Below are 23,769 nucleotides of genomic sequence, written 5' to 3'. Positions count from 1 at the left end.
ACTGTGCAAGTCTCACCGCAGGCTCCCTCTGATATCAAGGACCAGAAATGGGCACGTCAGGGACGTTGGTTTGGTTTGCAAGGAGCTGGACAGCCCTTGTGGGTGTCCCCTTCTCCCCCCCCCACCCCGAGGGGAACAGAAGCACCCAAGGGTGCAACCCCAGATTCCTGAGTCGGCTGCTACTGTAGGGAGATGGTGTTTTGGCTGGAAAGGCGCACTGACAGGGCGCTTAGTTCTGCTAATTATCACCACGATATCAACCACATTAGCAGAGAGGTGACAGTATTGGTATTTAGCATCACTCACTGCCCTGCTGGCACCTCATACATGGGCAGGTCAGCCCGCAGTCTCTGCCCTCCTGCCTTTTTTGTTCGCACGACCTGTGGCAGCCAGGAGGAAAGTCTGCATGTACACCCATGCTGGAGATGCACCTCCAAAACCAGCACGGACAGCCCCGCATCCATTAAGTGTCAGTACCACCCGCTTTGTTTTCCATCCTCTTGCAAACACAGCCATCCATCAGGCTTGTCTTTTCTTTTCCCTGCAGGAAAACCTCTGCCCTCTAAGGCAGAGGCAGAAACACGGATGCTGCAGTGTGACTTCCCTCAAGCTCCAACTTTTTCCCCTCTCTTTACCTTTCCCCGGCTCTGCCCAGAAGAGGTGAGCATCCAAAGCTGCAGCTTCCCCCCCAAAAAAAGACTGCTGGGAGAGCTGGGGAAGTTACATACGGGCTGCAGCAGCCCAGGAAAGTTGACATCAGAGAGAGATGAGGCAAGAGCAGCAGTAGGAAAGCTCATCATGGAGCACGGATGCCTGTTGCAGAGGACCTGCTCCATAACCCTGTGCAGGGAAATGTCCAGATGATGCTGAAGGGTAGCTCACATTTCTCGTTTCTCTACAGGCAAGTGGCTGCTGGCCCTGTGCAAGGTGATGGGGCTCCCTTTCGACCCCTTGACTTGCCCAGAAAGCAGCCGCTGATCATCCATCAGCTCTGGGAAGCAGAGGGGGGAAGATGAGTGATGGGGGAGGCTGACAGCCCCTCTGAGACATGTCCTTGGCTCCTCTGCACATGGGTGAAATGGAGGAGATGAAGGGAAGCAGGCTGCACCTTGCTGTAGGAGCTGTGTTGCTCCTTAAGCATCCCTGAAGGCATCATTATATCTGTTGTCATTAGGGCTCTCCCTGCTCCGGGAAGGGAAAAGGTGGCTAACGACTACCATAGGAGGACATCCAAATAAGTGCTGTACCTCAGCACTGCACTCCAAGCTGTAGCTCGATCATTTGAAAACATGCAGACTGTCAATCCCCTATCACTTATCATTTTAATTGACTGCCATTTCACAAAACTCTCCCAACTTAGGAGTTTGCATTCTCTTTCCATTCTGCAAACCCATCACAAATCCTCTTGAGCTCTCTCCACTTTTCATATTCCTTCTCATTTTTTTTTTACTTTTATTTTTGACTTTGCATTTATTTTTCCAGAACCTCTCTGAAGATGAGCTGGAATTTGCTAGGCAGAAGCATGGCATGCATATTTGTATAGTACTGCCCACTTTCACAAGGGTCTACTTGTGAACAGCAATAAGAAAGAATGGCCATGGGGATTTTCTACTTTTTTTTTTTTTTGTCTTTAATTTGGGAGCTCTTCTTTTTTAATCACGACATAGCTATCACAAACCCTGACAGGAGATTTATTTCCTCATCTGCATTACTGTCTCTGACCCTGCCCTTTCTTGCACCCTCAAACACATCCAGAACACCCGTTCTTGTCTTCTTGGCACATTCTTTGTGCTTAATCACTTCCAAGAAGTTCCTTTTCTATCACTCCCTCCCCTTCCACTCACTTGTTTTAGTATTTCTTTTCCAGTCACTCCCTCCCTTTCCACTCACTTGCTTTAGTATTTCTTTTCCAGGACTCTGGGATTCCTCAAACCGTTCCTTTTGGAGGGCAGCACCTCCTTGACTGATCTAAAATCCTTCCTGCAAACACACCTGCTGAACGGCTCCCATGAATTGTGCATCTCCTCCTGTGCCTCTGCGTGCCTGTTCTCCGATTCACCTACCCGGGAGCGCAGCCATCCCAGGCTTCAGCTGGGAACAAAGGAGAGAGAGGGAGGGAGGAACACCTCCAGAGGATCGTTCTGAGCACCTAAGATTTAATGTAATAGAACTATTAATAATACATAAGAAAAGAATTATCCAGAGCTTTTTAGTCAGAAAAAATCTCCGGCCCAGGTCCCATCTGAATTGAAGAGAGATTTTTTTTTCTGGTCGCTGGGACATGAATTAGCACCAAGTACATAACCTACATTTCCAGTTGAACGTGCAGTGTTGCATACAGCCCTTGCCTGATGTTTTAGTTCCTTATCCCAACTATAATCATCTTAAGCTTGCACTGAGATGCACTTGTCATTTACTGCCCATCACATCAACTGACGACACTTTTTTTTATCCTGTTGCATTGTTCCCAGTCATTAACTCTGCCTCCAGTTTCGGTATTCATAGCCCTGAGAGCTGGATGGATGGCTTCTTTTCAGCACAGGCACCCAAACTGCACTTGCTGGTGTCTCTCCCTCTCCTCTTTTTAAGCACGATACGCATAGGGCTGAATTCTCCAAGTGGTGAGAGACAAAGTATTCAATGTGCCAGCTGGACCATGTCCTCAGCTGTGGAAGCAGTACTTGTATCATTAAATCGGGCATACAGTGAAATGCTTTGCTGAATCGATGCCTACCTGCCCAAAGCCTTAAGGCCCTGAGTCCTGTCTTTAAAAACTGATCTTAGCCCCACTCTTATTCACTTCGGTGCAACCTGAAAGTTTCCGCTGAACGCTAACTTATCTTTGCTCTCTCAAATGGTGTCTAATTCAAGCTTCTAATCTGTGCCTTTTTATCTTATTCGTTGCTCCCTGAATGTGGAATTCACTATCTATTTTCAAAAGGGAAATAAGTACTACCACTGTTTCCTAGACAACAGAAGAGCAAAATTAACTCTTCCCCCACCCCTCCCAAAACAGAGGCGGTGATATTGAATTTTGCTATCGGAATCATATTAAGGAAGAGCTACAGCTTAAAAAATGTATGGCAAAAAAAATGTGCCACGCTGCTATGTCATGAGAACATACCTTGCCTTTCACTCCATGTCCTTTCCAAAACAAAATACAATTAGCCTCAGCTACGGAATCTACAGACTCGTCTTTACTTACGATAATTAGAGCAGAGAAGAGAAATTCAAAAAATCTCACTCATTTAGCGTGGGTAAAAATCCCCGCTTTTTCAGCCGGGCACACAAACAGAATTCTGCAGCTCCTCAGCTTTGCGTGACATTTCAGTAGGCACTGGGATGACATTACAAATAACAGAGTTTGCAGAAAAACAAAGTGCAAATTAATCTGAATCTACTGTGCTAGTTTTTGGCATATTACAGGACTCCTGGCATACTTACAATACGCTCAAGGATATTCATCCAGCGGACTGGCTGAACCTTTTCACCTTTTGCTCCTAATCTAGAGTCCAGGGATGCCTCATGCTGGGAAACCAGTACCTCCTTTTATATTGTTTCCTTGTAAAATTGGTGGACTGCTCAGTTTTGAGGCGACACAAAAGGGGAGAAAGCATTCTTAGACGCCAATAAAACCAAACTATTTCAGCTTGTTTTATATTTCTGTTCTTTACGATTAGTTTTATGGAACCCTGAGGATCTGGGGGTCTTTTTGTGGTTGTGTTTAGTAGCCTTTTGCCTAGGTTGTGCCCGTGCAATTTGAGTGCACCGTCTTATAGCCCCAAACCAGAGTAATTCACGAGATACTTCACAAAATGAATAGAATTGATTTCAGGGCATCATATATATTAACAACAGATGTGAAGAAGAGGTTTTTCTAAAACTCCAAGCACCACGCTAGTCCTCTGCAGGTCTGTATCATGGAACTGCACAGTCTGCAAGCCTACCATATAACCATAGCACGGTTTGTATAGCTCCTGGAAGATTTTAGAGTGAAATGTCTACAGGATAACAACACAGAGCATCTTGCAAACAACACGAGAAACACTTTAAATAGTCACCAAGTAAGTTCTCAAGTATACAGTTGCAGAGCACCATATTATCTCCTGGCTTTCCCAGGAGTTGGTACCACATCATGTCCAGTATGAAGAAGAGAGATGACAAATAACTTGATCTGGATTTTTCCTCCCTCCCCCTCCACCAGTGTACACTGCAGCAATCCATCATGCCTCGAAGCCTTTTTCCCTTCACCAAAAAGGGAAATTGCCCTTGTTGAGTTGCATTGGTAAAGGAGGAGGGGAAAAAACAAGCATACATTGTAAAGACGGGGAGAAACAAAGGATTCTTGATGGTTTCCTACTCACAGAGTTCTAAAGACGTGCTGGGACACAGCACAGTCGCCCACACTAAACTGTATCACGCTGCTTGTACCTATACACTCGCACGCCTTCCAGCTCTCCAAGCTGCCCCAAATGTCAGACATATCCAGGGAGAGCCGCAGATAAGAATTGTAGACTTAAGAGTACAAGTCACAAAATGCATTATTTGGCTGTCAAACCAGGACTTGCTAAATTAATGAAGCATTTTAATTCCCAGATCAACAGAAGCAAAGTTAATTTTGTGAAAGTGTGCTAGATTCCAAACCTATTACTATTAAGACTAACTTAAACCTCATCTACATTCTTCAGGGAACAGGAGGGGAGAATAAACAGAGGTGAAATTAAGCACAAATGTGAAGTGGTATTTTTTTTTTTTGACTGCAGTAATTTTGATGGAAGAAACTTAGAGGCCTGTTAGCACTAATTCCTAATAGACCGGTCCATTTTCCAGCAGCCTAGCTGATACCATTTTCTTTATGCACACTTTTTTTTTTTTTCGTTCTGCCCTTCAACAACCAGCAAATACTTTTGTTTTTGCAGGGGTTAAGCCTATATTTCCCAAATGATTATTTGCACTGTAGGAGCTGCTTAGATCTTTCATGGATCAGGGTCCCCAGAATTAGGTTTTGTATAAACACAGTACAAGGAAATGGTCTTTCCTCTAAAGACCTTGCACAGTCTAAGGTCTAAAATGAGTCTGAAATGAGAAGCAAATTTATTCAGTAAAAGGAGTTCAGGACAGAGCCAAGCTCTTGACTGTAAGCAGTTGGTCTGTGGACCATCTTCTATGACTGTGTTTGTGCACTGCAAAGCAGCCTTTGAACTGTGTAGCATGTTAATAACTAGTAAGATAACTCTACTGATCACCAGAGAAGTGCAGAACTCGATCTACAGGCTGCCTCTAAAGGAAGAGTAGTTGCTTTAAGTTAGCAAAGATGTGTACAGATCAGTTGGATGCCCTACGACAGTTGATATTTTGGGGCGGGAGTGGATGGGAACAACAGGGGATGAGGTTTACAAACAAAAAAAGAATTAACGTGGGCTCTACAGGCCGGAAAGCATTTAATTTAGAAAATCGGATTTATCTCGCACTGTCCTTGTGAGTCTTAAGTTCAGGGGTTTCAAAAAGGGAGAGAAGGAAGGACCAGCTTGTTTCATCGTGGCACAGGAAAACAAACAAGTTGTCAGGTGGGGAATTTGGTTGATATAAAACCACCAGGGTTCAAGTTCCTCACTCAAATCAGGTCATTGTACACAGAGGCCCACTTAGTAGCTTGCCAGTTCATCCCGATCAGTCTCCGTTTTACCCGTTTCCACTGCTGAGTGAAGGACTATTCCTTGATAGAAATCTGCTGTACTTCTATTAAACCAACTGAGATAACAAAGACTTGACATTTTGCAAAGAAAAGGATTTTCACCTGAAGTTCCCCAAACCACATAAAGCTAAATCTCCATCCTCGCTTTCAGCTTTTGATTAAGAGTTTCTGAGACAGGCTTATATTCGGGATGCCGCTTTAGCCTTCTCTGATCCTATTGCTTTCAGCTCGTTGGCTTGGATGGAGTTGCTGAAAGCAACTCAAGGGCTCAGCCTGGACAAAGGGGTCATACGGGACCAGCCAAATAACAAGGCATTCTTCACCTAACTTGACTCACATCGAGACGGACTACACAAAGACAAACCTGATGGAAAAATCTGGTCTTGTTTTTCTGCGATGGAAGCGTCTCCTACCAGGCCCTTCAAAGGGAAAGGTTTAGTCCTTAGTAAATAAATACCTGACAAGATCGAGATTGGGGATTTTATAGAGTTTGATCCAGTGATTTCCCAAGGGAAAAGAGAACAGGAAATGAAAGTCTTCCAGGTGGCAGCCACAGAAGAGTTCTCTTATACTCCGTTAGACAAAGCTGGTTATAGGCACAGGAATGCAGTGCCCTAGGTTCTCTCTATAGACACCAGAGAAAAAGCTCTTCAGGTGATACAGAGCATCAACATTCGGTTCCAACAGGACACCTCAGAACTGGAGCTTCTCATTCTCCACAGCTCATAGAGGAAGCCAAGGCAAATAATCTTTTTCTTAAATACCTCCAAAGACTCCAGGCTGGGTTCAAAAGATTGTTATGCATTAAGATGGGAACAGAGATTCAACTTTCCTTTGTCTCAAGATCAAATTTTCTTACTTTACCAAGACATTGACACACTTCATAAAAACGTTACGAGCTCCTCAGAGAAAAAGCACTAAGTTAAAACTAAACTGTCATTACTTCTATAGAAAATGAACACGAGGCTTTACAATGTATTTCTGTGCTTGCAAAAATGGGTAGGGAGACTAAAATAATTGGCCTGATTTTCAGTGTCTAACTTTAGACACCCAAAATTGAAAATGTAGGTCATGTGACAATCTCTACTATTTAAATCTCATATCCTGGATTACTGAAACACAAAGCCACCCTTTATTGTTCCTCTATTTGGGATGTTGAAATGAAAACTGTTCAGGGTAAGAAGCAGATCTCTCTATTAACATGTTCTCAAAACTGCATCATCGGATTCATCAGCGGTAGGAACTGAAGCAACTTTAAGCTCAGCGCATTTTGTTTTAGAGAATTAAACATTAAGAAAGGCCCCTGCACTCCTGGAAATGCAGAGCCTTTGCCAAGTTTATCAATACACAGAGGCAAAATTGCTGTCAACCTGACCTGGACAATCGCAAAGGGTTCATTATTCATGCTCATTCAATTTCTGGCCGTTTTGCTGAGACAAGGATGTTACTCAGTGCCAATTGAGATGGTGGTTTTGACATGGACACTTTCCCACTACAAACTGGACCACATCCACTAGCTTATTTCATGCACTGAACAGCTGTTGCAAGGGGAAAAAAACACTGATCCGAGCCAGTGTCCCAGAGGTAAAACAGCCTGTAAAGCGGAATGCTATTTAGATGTAATGTTTATAAAATTATGTTTCAATTTAAATGTTGGTTTGGGAATAGAGAAATACAAAGTCTCTGTTCAATCCTTTGTTTTCTAGCTTTGAAAATAGCAAAACTAATACTACTTTGGCCAAAAATAACCCACAACAACTAAACTTTACAAAGTAACTGCCTTCTCATGCAGTTTGGTATACAACCTTTTAAGCAAGGAGAGACTTTTCTGAATGTGTAACTACAGCACAAGGGAAAGGGGAAAAGGTTGTTAAGAGCATCCTTACTACGGTGAGTTTGAGCGGTACTCTTGAAACTGCTTTTACATTGAACTGTAACTTTTTAGTAGGGTATGCCATTGCTACTTGAACACATTCCCAACTATTTTTCATTGATTACATAATAAAGATATGTGACAGAATCTTGCAAACTTTTGCATTCTTTACTTTCCACCGTTATTCAAGTCAAGCGTCTTTATCGCTAAAGCTGTAGAATAAGCCTTATTTACTTTGGTTCATCTGTTTGCTCCCTAGGGAGAAAACTACAAATGCAATTAGAAATTAAAAAAAAGAAAAAAAAAAAACTATTTTGCTTGCACTTTCTATGCATATTTAGACAACTTCTCAAGAATATAGCAGCCGGAAAATGGAAGAACGCACATTTCCTTCGAATTATTTATGTGATCCTACTCCTTGAACATAAACACTTTCTTCTTTACCCGTTTTTATTTATACAGTAGACCACCTGTTAAATTACACCAGCATCACAATACTTTCTTTCCAGGCGTCCAGGAACATCAGAGACACAAGAATACAACAATTCACAGCTTGCCTATTTACCTGGATTTCAGAAAAGTAAGTACACACGATGGCAGTGGAAAACACCCTCAACGAGTACTGTCATGCTTGCAAATGCCTACCCTGTTGTGCACAACCTTCTTGCTGCTCTGGTTTTTGTACGCTTCGCTGGTCACTCAGACACAACTGCCATAGTAGCATCTGCTTTAAAATTATAGCTGAAGTTTCTCCCTTTTTGTGGGCTTTTAGGGATAAAGTACACCTGCGCAGCTGAGCTGCAGGAGTATTTCTTTAAAAAGCATGTTAGGAAACTAGGACTTGCTGAAAGTAACTGGGACTTAGAAGCCCTGAAGTGCTGTTCGAAAATGGGGTTGGGTCTCCTAGTTGGTTTCTGACCTCTGGGAAGCACAGCCTTTATCTATCTATGGTCACACATGGCTGTTAATTTCTGTACCACTTTGCAAGGGAAAGCCATGCAAGAATGCTTTAATTATCCATGCAGCATGTCGCATGCTTATATTAACAATGCCTTTACATCTGCAGCACAAAAATGGGAGGTGCACAGAGGTTCAGAAAAACTGTAGGTATTTATGTCACAGTATCAACCTAACAACAGCGTGATTTTGGAAAATACAAATCACCACCTCCTCAAAAAAACACTCTGTTTCCTTTCTGGTGGCACCTGAACCTCATCTGAAAGGCTGCTGCCCCTTCTAAACTCGAAGACCCATGTATGACACAGTTTTAAATGGAAAGAGAAAAAACAACAACAACAACACAACACAAACCCAAACCCAACCCTAAAAGACATTCCCTCCTGCAGCCTCTGCCAGCTTGTTTATCTGCCTGTGCTTGGCAGAAAGTATCTGAAAAAATATGTGGCAAATAGCTATTGTGATCACGAACCAAAGCAAAATGAGTCCATCTGAGAGAGTGCAGGCTCAGAGGAGAGGGAACCAGCCATCTCCTGGCCTCCACCAATACCACTGAGTCTAGAGGCACAATTCAGGTGTGCTTACAGTTCAGTTTTTCCTTTCCAACCTTCTTTTTTTTGGCTGTTCCTTAGCCTGTATGCTTGTTAGGACAGGAATTCATAGGTCTTTACAGTACCCTTCGACAGGGTGCAGAGGAAAAGGAGCCCACAGGCATGGTTTGGCTGTCAACATTCAAGTCAGCTCAGTGCCTCCAAGTGTTCCAGTTCCCGCTCTCCAAGGATAAGCTTCAGAAAATTAAAAGGAAAAGAAAACTGCTCTTGGCCGTGACTGTACAGCAACTGCTGTAGCCCAAACCAAGCACGTAAGGATGTTTCTGCAAGTTGTCCGTTCTCAGATTCTCAAAGTGACAGATATTATTAAGCCAGGAGCTAAAGAGAAGCTAGAACAACCCAGGAGCAATAGATGCACAGGAACAGTCGAAATTCAGATGCTATTGGCAAGATTTTCTTTAAGTCTCATATAGTTACTTCCTTTCGAGCTGAATATTCATCTTCCACAAATATAAATATTCTCTTGCAATGCTATACTTGTTTAACATCCACCACTGTGTATTCTCCACCTATAACAATGAGACGGTGCAGTGAACAGCCCTGCTGCAGGAGAGAGGTTCAGTTTTAATACACGCAAATGAATTAAATTAGACGTAAGCAGGTTATGAAACAGTGAGAGAGCTGCCAAGAATCAAAGAAGAGATCGAATTTAACCATTATTAAAATGACAAAACTTGGGATCACCAACTGTAAACAATTTTCATCACCTAATTAAACAGCCCATTAGTGTTTTCAAAAGAGATGGTTGGCGGTGGCCACTCAGAAAAACACTGTTGACTTTGCAATGGTTTGTGCTCCAAGTTAATGGAGTCGATTTCCAGCACGCATTTCCCCTGTGCAATTCATCACAACCGCACCAAACCCTTTGTGCAATCCCAACACGAGCACGTATCGCCCGCCACGTGGGTCTGAAGCCTGCTGCTGTGTGGCACGAACACCTCGGGCACGCACTGCGCCGAAATCAAGGCGCTGCTCTTAACCTGAGCAGCCTTGCTGGATTAGGAGGATTACCTGCGTGTGCCGAGCTGTAGGCAGCACAGAAATATGGGCTGGGGTAGGGGCTGGGGCTGAGCAAGGGAAGAAACAAGGAGCCACCACTATACACCGTATTTTATTTACATTCTTACATTGAGGTAAGCCATATACCTGTAAACGACACAGCAGAACCTAAACCACGTGCTTTAAAGATTCACTGCTGATGAAAAATGAAAAACTCTAGAGAAAAGTTCATTTTCATAAAGATTTTGATGTACGCCGAGTCCCCACAGTCGGGGCGTTTTGCATTTGGGAAGAACAATCCCGTCCAAAGTTTCTCAGAGGTCTCCAACCACGTGGGCTTCACCAAGGCTCCCCGAACCTGTGTGCAGTGCCTGTCACCCGCTGCAGCACCTTGCCAAATGCTTCAGAGAGAACCACAGCAGAAAAATCGAACACTGTGACTCCCTTCTGCACCAGCACCTGTGCCAGAAAGGCTGAGCTGAGCAAGCCCTGCCTGCAGCTTGAGCAAGACATCGCAACGGCTTTGCAGCTATCCAGAGAAAACGAGAAATTAAAGAGGGTGAGGATTTGTTGAGCTGTTCTAAATTATTGGGAGTCATTGTTTAGAACAGGCTCCTTTCTGTCTTTATCTCTCTTAAATAGAACTGTATCTGAAAATATATTTGTTTATGCAGATTGGACATCCTTCTCCTGTTTGAATTAGCACTATAAGTACATTCTGTATCAGTGCAGACATACTCGATGTATTTAATGTCAACATTGCTAGCAACGATGGAGATTGGAAATATTGCTCTGCTTGTTGGCCATGGAATAAATTTGCCAGACAGAATCAGTGTAGCTCTAGAGTTTAAATTAATGCAAGCAACACTGTTATCAGTAGTCTTTAGCCTGCCACTCTTAGCTTCTAACAGAAACATTTAGGAATAGGAAGCATTACATCTGGCTACAGCTGCATATTACATGGTCCATTGAGACTTAGATGCTGATGGCTGAACTGAATAACAAACAGCTGGGTATAAATGCAAAGATCAGGGAATCATAAGAAAACGCTTGTATAGTATCTTTGAAGCCTCAAACACAATGATACTGTATTAGTGCTATTAGCATTACAGAATAAAATAGCCTGAGGATTGGAGTTCAACTCCTCAGCGTGGGGAAGCAGTCACTTTAAGGCAGGTACCAGCAGATTCTTTTCTGACTGCTGTAGTATTTAGATTCACACCATGTATTATATTAAAAAGTTGGTTGTGAAACTAACAGGAATCTTCGCGTCTGCAGTACCGGGTAAAAGTCAGCCTGCCCCGGGAGTTACGGGACATGATTCCTCTCCATCTTTGGGAAAGTGTTGGTGAAAATCTTCGAAAATTAACAAAGGTGATATTTTCAGTGCCATCAAAAATGTAGAGGCAAAGATCTGAAATGAGACACATTTCATTCAGTACAGGGACAAGCCAAAACAGTATTTCACTCCCCCATAGGGCTAAAGGCAGCCGAGAAGGGAAACCAAACCCAGAGCACTGGTGGGGGCACAGTGACAGGTCTTCCCTCCCATCCTCCTAGTGCCCAAAGAAACACAAGCTGCCCTTGGTATTCAGCAGCTTCCACTGAATGAGAAACGTGTTTAAAGAAGAACAAATGTGTGTTATTCGATTAAATCTACTCTACAGATTGCATGTTGCCAGGACTGACACTAGACACGACTATCTGACCTACGGAGCAACAGTACAGAGAGCGTCGCAAGACCTCTCTACGGCAACTGAAGAACAAAGACAAAGAATCCAAGTGTGGCAGAAGAGAAGGCCTAAAATTGCTACTAATTGGCATAAGGAAAGAAAAATGGCTTGTAGTTCCTTTTATATGAAAAAAACTGTTTGTTCAGTAAGTGAATGTGAGTCGTTTGGGACCTGTAAAATGTAGAAAACCATTTTCCTGCCGGGTTTGAACTCTACAAACCTACCTAACTGAGCATCCTACAATCCAAAGGGCACTTTGTTAAATCTCGTCCACCTATATCAGCTCTAGGAGAGAGAGCGATACCTAGGGAAGGAGATCAGCACGCAAGCTGAATGAATATGGGATATGATAAGAAAATTCAAGAACAGCTCTCCTGTAGCCCATTCAATACAGCACGTCTCTCTCTCTGTTGAAGGTCTTCAACTCTACTGAATGTTCCTGTCTCAGGAAGACAGCCACCCACATTTCTGAAGTAGTTCAAAGACCAAAGAAATCTCCCTCTAAGACTTCCTGAAGACTTGAGGAGACAAAATTGTGATTCATCAGACAAGAAAGACTGAACAGTTTTGAGACTGCTTTCTGGATTCCAACAGGGAAAGTAATCTTCAGTAGGATGGTGGAGACTCTCTGCTGAGCAAGTGTAACACTGGGTGGTGTAGCAAGCAGAAAAAGAAATACTTTTCTAGCCTGCCAGAGGTAACAAACGAGGAAGGAAAAAAAGGAAGAAAAAAAGGATTCTTGAAAACGAAGAATAGTTTTATAGTTACTTTCTAGTTTTTGAGCCTCAGGAGTTGATGAAAAGGTGTGAGGTGACACGGCACAGAAGCACACCATGCACAAGTGGGCAGAAACATAGAACCTTGAACCTCCACAGAAAATGATCATAAAATAATATCAAAGGTGGATTACTTTCACTAGTTAGCACACCATCACCCTTTCATCTACCCAGGTCTCGATACTATTATATAAAAAGATACTTCTGTCACGATGCCAAGACCAAAGTGGGTTTAACTTCAACAAAGAAAGTTCCTTCAATTTCTCTACTGGAAACAGCCTCTGCCAATGTTGAAGATAGCTCTGAGAATTCAGGAGCATTAAGGAGGGTAATGTACTTGAGCTTTGTTCTAATTACTTTTCTTAATAAGTTTTGCTGGACCACTAAGAATAGAAGCTGTCCTGGGAACTCCAGCACTCAATCACTGTGGTGTTCCTGGGCAGAGCTTGCTGCAATCAGGCAGCAGAACTTGGAGGCAGAATTATCACCTTGGGCAGCAAGTGCCCAAAGCACGTGGATCTAAATGCCCTTATTGTCACCTGGCTGTGATGTGAAATTGCCTAGAGCCCCTTCCACAGAAGGGTAGGTGGCCATAAACAGGTGTGTATTGAGACTGGTATTATTTTGTTCAAATGATTTTTAAAATAGCTTAAAAAAAAAAAAAGGGAACCTAAAAAGGCTATGCAGAACATCCAAATTATCACTTTCCTTAGGATAATAAAAACCAGCCACAACCAAAGGATAGCAGTGGGAACACACTAATTTCAGTCCAGACTGTTTGTGCTACTGGCAATAAATTCATCGATCTACATGCATGCACTCATTACTTGCTCATGGATGTATAGGCATTAAGGATTGTCCCTTACTTATTTATTAGCATTCATGTGATCATTAAACATCTCTACTCGCACTCGTCAATGCGGTAAATCACAGAGCCCATAACTGTATGTGACTTTCTAGTCAAAAGCAGCCTGTGGTCATCTCCTCCGAGACAAATCCCACTTTCAGAAAGGATTCAAATGCCCAGTTTGTTGGGGGGGGGGACATGACCCAAAACCACTCAAACTAAAACTCATTAGAGGAAAAAGAATGTGCGGGTGTTATTAACAGGCAACTGATATACGATGCTTCTATGAATTGCTGCTCCAAAAAGCATATTCAGGATTTTGTCCTAAAAGTTTTTGTTCAAGCTTCCAGTGCCTGCTTTACATAATTAGGAAATCAAGGCTATCTATCTCCTCTCCACCACGTTATAGCTCCTGTTTCTTCAGCTATTGAAATGCAAAATGGTAACATTTTGATATGGGGAAGAGGTACATTAGTTTACTTGCGCAAAGATTAAGTTGCAACGCTAGAAATCCTGTGTGTGCAGGAGAAAAACATGAAAAACTGCCTTTTCAGTGCCATTTTTCTCCTCCTGAAAACTCTAGCTGTTCCACAGCATGGTGTGGTAGGAAGTTACAACACCTATGATATGACTTATTTAATAAACCTCACCACCAACCATGAATAAAGTTTCAAATCCATGAAAATAGTATTATAAACAAGCAATTAACAGACTCTGACTTTATTTATATTTATCTCAATTACAAATTTTAATTTGACTAGTTTCAACTGCACGCTACTGGAAGTAACAGCACTAGCTTGAACATGGAAAGGTCAGAATTTTTGGTGAAGAAAAGCTCTAACACAGGCTAACAGTGCTGGTTTCCTGTATTTGAAGGCTACAGTACTGGGCCATATAGTTTGATTTTTATAAGCCTTATAATGAGGGTGGAGAGGATATACATTCCATTCTTCAGCTGCATTTTTGTTCCACAAAGACTGCAATTTTCAGTCTCTTGAAAATGTAATTATAGATAATGTTTGCATCAGTGGCAAGAACACAATGAGCACATGGGGCATGAAAACTCCACTCAAATCACATCCTCTTAGGTTACGAAGCTTGTCTTCTGCCAAGAGTAGAGGCATTTCAACAAGCTAATGTTCAGTATGAAAAGGATTGTTTTATACTAGCCCATACATACACTCTGCTTTTACTTTTTTTCCATTATTCTACTCTTTGTTTAGGGCATCTACATAAACCGGAACAAAGATTAATTGGAGTTACTCTGAAAATCTGCTGTCTATAAAAAAGTTAAAATCTTTAAGTAAGAACATAGAGGTATATCAGCACACCTTGTTCCAATGATCATGCATTTTGCAGTTGCAAAACTGAATCAAGTTCAAATCAAAAAGATAGCAAGTGAAAAGATAGCAATGTTGCAAGAGGGGAGGTTGCTTTGAGATAAACTAACCAGGTTTGGGTTAGAAGTGGGATTGAAGACTGCTTCATAGCCAACACAACCAGCTCTTTTGATGGATTTCAGAAAGAAAAATCAAGCAAATTACTTTGTGATAAACTACAGATATCTGATATGAAAAAAAAAAATCCTGATAAGAGTTCTGCATCATGCAAGTTAACTGCATCCCAAAGTAACACTGACTTGTTCTTCTACATTCAGAGTAACTACTCTTCTGCCTCGGTAGTAAATCGGAATAAGCCTGAGGCATAAATGATCTTGATGCTGCTTTGGTGCTACTTTCAACATATTCATCCCTTAGAGCGCATTGAGCTCCTTGACTAAGACAATTAACCTGCTTTCTAAAGAAAACAAGAGCTTTACACACACACAGAAGATGCAAATTTGCACATCAAAACAAAGAACCCACGCAGTATCCCAAAATCTCAGAGGCACGAGGCAGGAGGGGGCAGGCAGACGCCGAGCTCGATGCTGCAAAGGATTCCTCAGCCAGCGTAGGAACAACGGAGGGTGGTCAGCAAGCAAAAAACCTCAGCTGAGAGCCCACACTTCCCCTGCAAGTCTTTTAATGCCATTAAACTTATTGACATAGTAGATCGAGATGACTTTTAAACTTTTAATTGAAAAAAAAAAAAAGCATGTGTGGGGGATGAATGCCTTAAAAACCGCAAGGCCAACCAGGAGAACCCCAAATTATATAACTGTCAACCATAACTTTCTCTCCATTTCATAAAGGGTTGTGATTCTTAGCAGCAGGAGCCAGCACTTGCACTAACTGGGAGTCCTAGCATGCAGCTACCAAAATGTTTGTCTTCCAGAAAGCCCGGGGAGAAGCATACACTTGCGTTTCGTAAGCAAGGAGGAGAATCAAACTTAAGCTCTTGTCACACTGAATATGCCCAATCAACACGAATTCTTTGTCTTTATTTGTACATGGTGCATTTGGATCACAGACACAGAGCGCTTGAAAATCAAAGGGAGCCTACCCATCGACTCCAGCAAGCCTTGGCTTCGGTCCTTAATTTATGCCTAAGAACCAGTCTTTCTGGAATCACACTCTCTGACCTGATTCCACTCATGCTAGCTGAGTTTTACCACCAGTTTCACTGCAAACAGAGTCAAGATCTTAAAGAAAGGGCCATGATCTACTAAAGCCTCTACATAACCTCCTGATGCATCATCTGACTTCCAGCTGCATGCATTCATTGCACAGAATACCGTTCCCTCTAGTGATAAAGGTTTCACAAACACCTCACCATTGAAGCAACTAATAACACAGAAGTCTGTCACGGCTATAATTTGGGAGAATTCCTTAAAACGTGATTACACTGAAGTCCTACTGAGTTTAACCAGGTCTTCTTTCAGCGCTCCGAATTGCTGGCTGAAACTCTCAGCTTATCATGTGGAATTAACAGATGCCCTTGAGAAAGGCACGTTACGTAGATCCAGCGATTTGCATTGAGTAAGTAGGGCAACTTGTGGTTGTGAGAAAAAACACATGATGATACAGCGGTTGGTTGACAACAGTTGCGTGAGACTGCTTTAAAAAAAAATGTGCTGTGAGAGCCTGCTAACAAAAGACCCACTATAAAAATGCAAGAAAACATACTTTGTCTAATGAAAATGTTGCTTTGACATCATATATGTCCATACTCCCAGAAGACCTGGAAAATCATAGTTAGGGGTGATAATTCCAGCATGTTGGGTCAGGGAGCGCTACCCAAAAAGGACGGCCATACTTCCAGGGAGTTTCAAGACACAAGCCACTAGCTGGAAACTAAGAACATAAAATTATTAAGCAGTTCTGTTATAAATTATAAGTGGTTCTCCAAGTTCAATAGGTTCGTCCTACCCCTTTTATCAAAGAAGGAAAATAAAGTACCTGCTTTGCAGATTTTTATAGGAACTTATTCCACCAGAGCAGCTGGGGAAGAAGCACAGAGGTGTTTGTTTGAATATTTAATGGGCGGTGATAACAGGGTGACCCACTGGTCACAGCAACCTTTCAGTGGTGGCTATGTGGAGATAGCAGAGCAGGGTGGTTCTTACCTTGCAAGGCAGAAAAAGGGGAAGGAAGGCTTCATGCAGGCATGCAACGTGAAGCAGAGGATGCTGAAGGCTCCCAGCATTTTAAGCAGATACCAGCAGGGCAAATTGCAAGTGTCAAGGACAGAAAAAAATATGACGAGGTGGTAAGAGGCTGCAAAAGAGTTTTAGCTATGTTGATGGATTTTTTCAAGTGCTAGATGCTAAGCTTCTTCACTGATTAAAAAAAAAAAAAGTTTTTCAGTTAGATCTATGAGGTTTTTTCATTATTTACAGCATATTATAGGATTGGATAAAAGGGCTTTGTTTGCTGGTTCTTGGCGATGTGATTATTTGCTGTTAAATATTTACAGATTTTTTTGCCCAAAGAGTTTTGGGGAAGGATAGGGGAGTTGATTTATTTCCTTCTAAGTTTCCATGAAGCCTTCCAGGTTCACATTCAAAAATTATCAGCAGCAATTTTGCATTTTCTGGGATTTGAGGCTTTGCTGGGCTTAAAAATAAAATCTCTATTCCTGTTAAGACAAATGATGCTCCACTTTCTAAAAATAACATTAATTTTAAATAATGATTTTCTCTGCTAAGTTACCCTGAGTTTGTTTGCATCTTTTACGAAAATCTGCCTAAGAACATATCTTTCTCTCCTCATTTGCTGCCTGGGGGCCTGGCATCTCTCAGCTCCAAATTCACTCTGTACCTATGCCTTCAAATCCGACAGGAAAATCAGAGACCTGACAGACCGCAGTCAGCTGCAGTCCTCTCCTTTCCTTTCCCACTCGCATAGAAACCAACAGCCTGGGGATGCTGAGAGACCTTCAAATCCTTCGAAGGCCAGTGAAGGAAAAAAGTCTAAGTATCCCCTGATGTGGAGGTGAGGACGGAGGGAGCAAAGAGGCACAGAAACAGCCAAAAAGTCTCCAGCTCCTGCAGAGCTTCCAGGTACCAATACGGGCATCTTTGCAAGCTGAAAATTGTTCCTTTCTGAATCCCTGCGTGTATCTCTCACTACGAGTAGCCTGCTGTTCCTGAACAAAGATGCACAGGCAACAGTGATGCTAAAGGACCTCTTCCCAAATCCAATAAACTGTACGCACAAGGGAAAAAGAACTGACCTAAAAGAGCCTGGACTAACACTTTGAAAACACAGACAGCAGTCAGTGCTTCTGAACGCTGCTCAGGCCAAACTAAGCCAGATTTCTGGCTGGAAAACAGTCCTCAGTCCTCTATGAATTACTGCATGTTTGCTCCAAAGGAAGGGTTTGCAGAACGAGTTGAAGAGTTGCTTCTGCCTCACGTCACTGTGATACCCAAGAACCCTAAGTCAATGTCTATATGTCTGTCCTAACAGCCATTGCACAGAAAAGCTCAGAAACACACAGAATCTGCCCCAACAACTTTATGCTCTCCAACAGTAGAGTAAGGCATGTAAAGCTTCATTCAACTCCAGTAAAACACTGCAGGAACAGCACAGACATGAGCATGGTAAGGAGAAGATATTAGAAGGTCGAGGACTTATTCTCCCCTGCCTTGTCTTGATGATAAATAAATGCGGTCTAGCATGTGAGATACTAAGCTACACTTAAGCAGTAATGAAATCAGGCAAAGACAATTGTTTTAAAAGTCAGTAATACACTGTTGGGCTTCCTTCTACTATATCTGAGCCTAGCTACGAAGCTGCTGCATTTAGTTGTGTTTTTTTTTTTTTTTTTTTCTCCACAGGCAGCGAACCAACTTAAAAGGAAAAGTTGTATTCTGTCTTCTGCAGCCAAATGATAGAGATGTATGTCAGTGAAAATTGGGAGCCCCTCAGGCACCGATATGAATCCTCCTCTCTGGCAAAGGGGAAAAGGCTTGTCAAGAACAAAAGAAACCCCCCACACCCGACCTGAGAGGTGTGAGCATCCCTCAAATGAATTAAAATTGACTACCTTCCAACATGATAGCAACTCACTGGGCTAGCAAGGTAGGACGGTATCTAAAAAAGTTGGTTGCCTCTTGTTTCTGCGTTGAAGCTCAGTCTGACGTGAGCAACGGGAAAAAGACTGCAAAAAAACAAACACATTTATACTATCACAATTCATAGTTCAGAGCTGGCCAGGCTGGCACTGGAAGCAAAGCAGAACATTTTGCATTCCTCACTTAAGCCAAGCTCCTGTAAAGCCATTGGAAGTTTGGCTTGAACACGGACTGCAGGCTACAGTCTGTAATAAAATATCAGATAATGTTGCTTTCCGTGTCCAGAGACGTTGTTCTCTTTCTAAGAACTGCTTCACTTGTCCATATATGTTTCCACGTCCTGCAAAATTAAGACTAATTGTATTTCTTCTTCTTCCCCCTGGTTGCCTCCCACTCAATACACATCTCCAGAAAGAGCTGGCAACTCTAAACCTGCCAGGGAACGCACAGCCAGTGCTCACGTGGCAATCCTAAAACTGCCCTGCTTGAAGGAAGAAGTTGCATTACACGTGTCAGTTTAGGACAAGGGGAACGATATTTGCATTATTCCCCCTGGAGAGATCATCTAGATTTGCGGCTATCCCTTAATTAGGCATTTAGGTTTTGCAGTAAAAATCTTTGAAATAGGCTCCAATCAGGACACTGTCAAGAATCAGTTTTAAAGACTAAATTATCCAAAAGAACTATGGATTTTCACAACAAAACTCAAAGTAATAGTCACTATAATCTCCTGAACTTTCTCTTTTTTTTTTTTGGACAGCAGAAGATAAAAGTAGTTTGGATAAGACAGCTAAAGTATGAAAAAAAAGGTTTCCAAGCAAGATTTTGGAAGAGTAAGTTTAAAATGAATTTTAAGAAATTAAAAGTTCATTTACTGGTTAATGAAATTATCAGTTTTTCTGTGTGTTCGTACAGAAACTGCAGAAAAAATGATATTTTTTTCCCCTGAAAGATGTGATGAGGCAATCAAGTTTACTAAAAAGCATGGAGAAATCACATAAACACGCAGCCATCAACTTGGAATTGCTTTGTATGAATAACAGTTACCAAACAGCCTTTTCTTTAAGACATAGCCACCGGGCATGCAGCATGTTTGACAACGTTTCAGACTCCTAGTGCTTGTTCTACAATCCATCTCTGGTAAAATATTAAAAAAAATAAATAAAAATAAAAGCATTTATTGATAAAGGGCATAGCCAGATGTCTCTCTCGCTGACAATGAATTGCAGACAAAAGCTGAGAGATCCAGGCAACTGAATGAGCCAGAAAAAAAATAAATTAAAGAGAAGAACAGAATAGATTACTTGATTTTGTAGATTTTCAAATACAGTTATCCTCTGCCATAAGTTAATAACTTTCAATTACCTGGGCCTGTTTCAGGCAAATGAAGTGCACTTATCGTACGCCAGGCCACCCAGTACCACTGGACCGAGTGTCAGCGAGGTCTCCAGTCAATGGCACAACAAGTGGTGGGTCAAGCAAGCTGCAGACTTTAGATTTTATTTTTCATTTTTTGCATCTCTGAGCGAGTCAGTGGTGCAAAGCCACGGAGAAGCAAGAAATGGGAAAAGCGAGTGTGTATCAAACAAGGCGACAGCGTCACGCCTCTGGATTAAGAGGATGAAGGATCTTCATTATTTTTCAGGGTTATGAAACAAAAGATAGCTCTTGTCAGCTGTGACTTGCGATCAGTCTGGAACTGCTTCAAAGGACATCGATGTGGTAACAGAGCACAATAAAAGCCTGCTATAGCACAGGGCAGAAAGGCTCATGGTGTTGCTTCGGCAGGAACAGCTCCTCCTCCTGCCGGGGAGGTAACCAGCTACACACATGGGCTAGAGGGGTAGGTCTAACCCACACATCCACCCCAGTGTCTACAGGCCATTACATTTGGATGGCAAGAAACTGCAAAAGCTGTAGATTAGTGTTGCACTGAACTACCAGCACTGCTGGGAGATGGTCAGAGTTAGGCCTTCCCCCCAGAACTGTATTTGCTTTAGCGTGACAGCCTACGCTGAAAAAGGAAAAAAATAAGTCATCTGATTTTTTTTATTTAATACATTTTCACAAAAGATCAGTCGGCGCATTTCTGAAACAACTGTGACTGTAAACTTTAAAACCCCAGAGTAAGATCCGCAGAACAATTTGAGAAACGAACAGGGACACGGAAACAATAAAACTAAACACTCAGGCCACTGTTCCTCTTCGGGCGAAGCGAAGTGGCTCAACTTGTGCAGCACGACGGGGGTGGGGAAGAAAGGAGGTGAATTCCCCGCATACCTCTTCACAGATGGAGCATCCCCGGTGGCAGCGTGGAGAAGGATGAGCTGGGAACAGCTGGACACGACGACTGCCTCCTCCCAGGGTGAGGAATCCTGCAGGGCTGGTGTGTGTCTCTGGATGGTCCTGAGCCACAATCCCTTCCCCTGGGGTGGGACAAGGTGCTGCCCCTTCTAGCAAGCAATGGGCGAGGTCACAACACAACGCCCAGGAGGCCAGGGTCCCTCACACCCATCTTGCACCAAGGCTTTTGAAGCATCGCCTTTGAACTTGGCTTCAAGCGCTGGCACCGCTTTATAGGCGAGGGGAGCCAAACGAGAGAAGCTGTCCCATAGCAGGGGCCAGACCCAAGATACTCAATCTTCTTCATCTGAGTTACACGACATGAGAAAATAGAGCTGTTCTCTTCAATTGTTTTTTTTTTTTTTTTAATTTGCGTAAATCCAAAGGAAAAAAAAATCACCAAACAGGCGCTATTGGTACAGTAGGCAACTCCTTTGTGAATTGGCTCATTTAGGCATTCATTTAAATACAGTAATTAAGATTTAACACAAAACAGAAGCTGCTTTCAGATGTCATTTTGAAGGCCAGATGATCTTCTCTTTATTAATATTATAATTTTAAACTATTGTCAGCTGATTTTTCAAGGATCAAGCTGTGAGCAAAGAGAATACACTGCTGAAGTGTGTCCTATTTATGTAATACAATCTCAATGAAAATGAGGAATTGATTATAAATCTGTGATACAGAGGATGGATAAACTGCACAACTAAATCTCAAGGTGCTTTATCTGGACGAGAAGAGAGAATTTATCGCTTCAGCATCTGCCATTCACCTATAATATTTAACGCCATATGGAAGAACACAACACCGTTTAAGGCAACATATTTCTGAAAACCTTTATGAGAAAGCCAGCAGCTTACTGCAAATGAAAAATGAAATCCTGGAGGGAACACAAGTGCTTCTATTCCTTTACATAGGAATGCAGAATGCAGGAATGCGGACGAAAGCAATTAAAGTATGATGATTCTAAAGGGGAATAATTATTTCACAATTACTTGAGAACATTACATTTATTGCTCTAATTAGTTTTTATTTTCCAAATAGGCATTCTAGTTCTTGCATTTTTCTTGCACCTACGAAGGCTTTTTTCCTGTTTTCCCACCTCTTCGCTAAGGAAAGCTCAGCCTCACTCTATCTGTGCGTTTTGTATATTGTGACTTTAGCCTCTGGTTAACCTCGCCCTGCCACCAGTTTGTTTTAATCAAGGGGAGCCATGTCAGAAGATGCAATATGCTTTGCAATTATACGAACACACAAGAAACAATCCACTATAGGAAACACAGTTTGTAGAAATGAAAAGAAAAAAAAATAATCACCTCCCTGCTTTAGAAGGAAGGCTTTTTTATGCTAAAGTTATAAGACAATGACTTTTCTCTAGAGGGCTGTGTCTTGCAAGATGTACTCCTTATATTCCCGGAGTTTTTAAAAACTACAAAAATTTTGTACACCTTTCCCCTATATTAGTTGGGTGAAATATTTTTATATTAATCTATGAATTAATTATGAAATCTGAATAGCCCAAATGCTCATAAGATATCAAACATCCTAAAATGCCAATGAAATATTTAGACTTGTCAAAGTTTTTAAAGCAATCATAACTGATGATTAATTTGGATGATGAATACGTGTGGGGGAGGCTTAAAAAACCTGTGAGATCACATCATAGGAAGTGGAAGATATATTTAAATATTAATGTGCTAAGAGTTATTGTGGGTTAAATACTCAGTGCGACTCTAGTCAGCTACCAGGAAAGATGATGGGGAGAAGGACCCCTGAAAACATAACTGTTTAGTTGACAGCTGAAGATCTGTTTTCCCTTCTGAAGCTCTTTGTCAACAGTCGAGAAATTTCCTCTCCTTCGGCTTTGCTTTTTCTCAATAGTGACCCCAGGAATCTCTGTCCGCTAAGTGAACTAACAAGTCATAATACTTAACATAAAGCTACTGCTAAATCAAAGTTAGAATAAAACGCCAGTACAAGGGTGAGGCTATGGGCTCAGAAAACAGCTGATAGCTAGATACCCATTTTCACTTAGCAAATCAGGGTTTGACATTCTACATACAAAGAAACAGATAGCTGATAAATTATTTTTGACAGTATGTTGAGTTTTCCCTGCAGTGAAGTTTAAAAAAAAAAAAGTTAATTTTATTACCTCCACTTCGTGCTGTAAAGGCTCTATTTTGCAGGGTTAGTGGGGGAAAGGAAAGGTTTGTTTGTTTGTTTCAAGTGCAAGAATGACCCGTTAACGATGACATCCCTTCTTTATTAAACAATGCATACAAAGAGCACTGAAGATTGATTTTCGCTGCCTTTTTAATCAGCATATTGCACATATATCTGATTTTGACTCATCTTGGAGAAAAGAGAGAGGAATTCAAAGACCAAGGACTTTTTATGCATAATTACCACAGAACCCAAGCAGTTGTATGCGGACTGCTTTAAGCCCCCTGACAAACGTACCACAGAATTTATTGACA

At 42.0% G+C, this 23,769-nt stretch overlaps 1 protein-coding gene across 14 annotated transcripts in view; it reads right to left on the bottom strand.

Moving 5' to 3' along the window:
- CELF2 (CUGBP Elav-like family member 2) overlaps positions 1 to 23,769 on the bottom strand; it is a 568,240-nt gene that overhangs the window by 221,040 nt on the left and 323,431 nt on the right. The gene's annotated exons all lie outside the window — the stretch shown is intronic.

The sequence above is a fragment of the Anser anser genome, assembly GCF_964211835.1.
Source record: "Anser anser genome assembly, chromosome: 1".
NCBI lineage: Eukaryota > Metazoa > Chordata > Aves > Anseriformes > Anatidae > Anser > Anser anser.
Note: the sequence above shows the minus strand (reverse complement) of the source record. Positions and strands in the feature narration are given on the sequence as shown.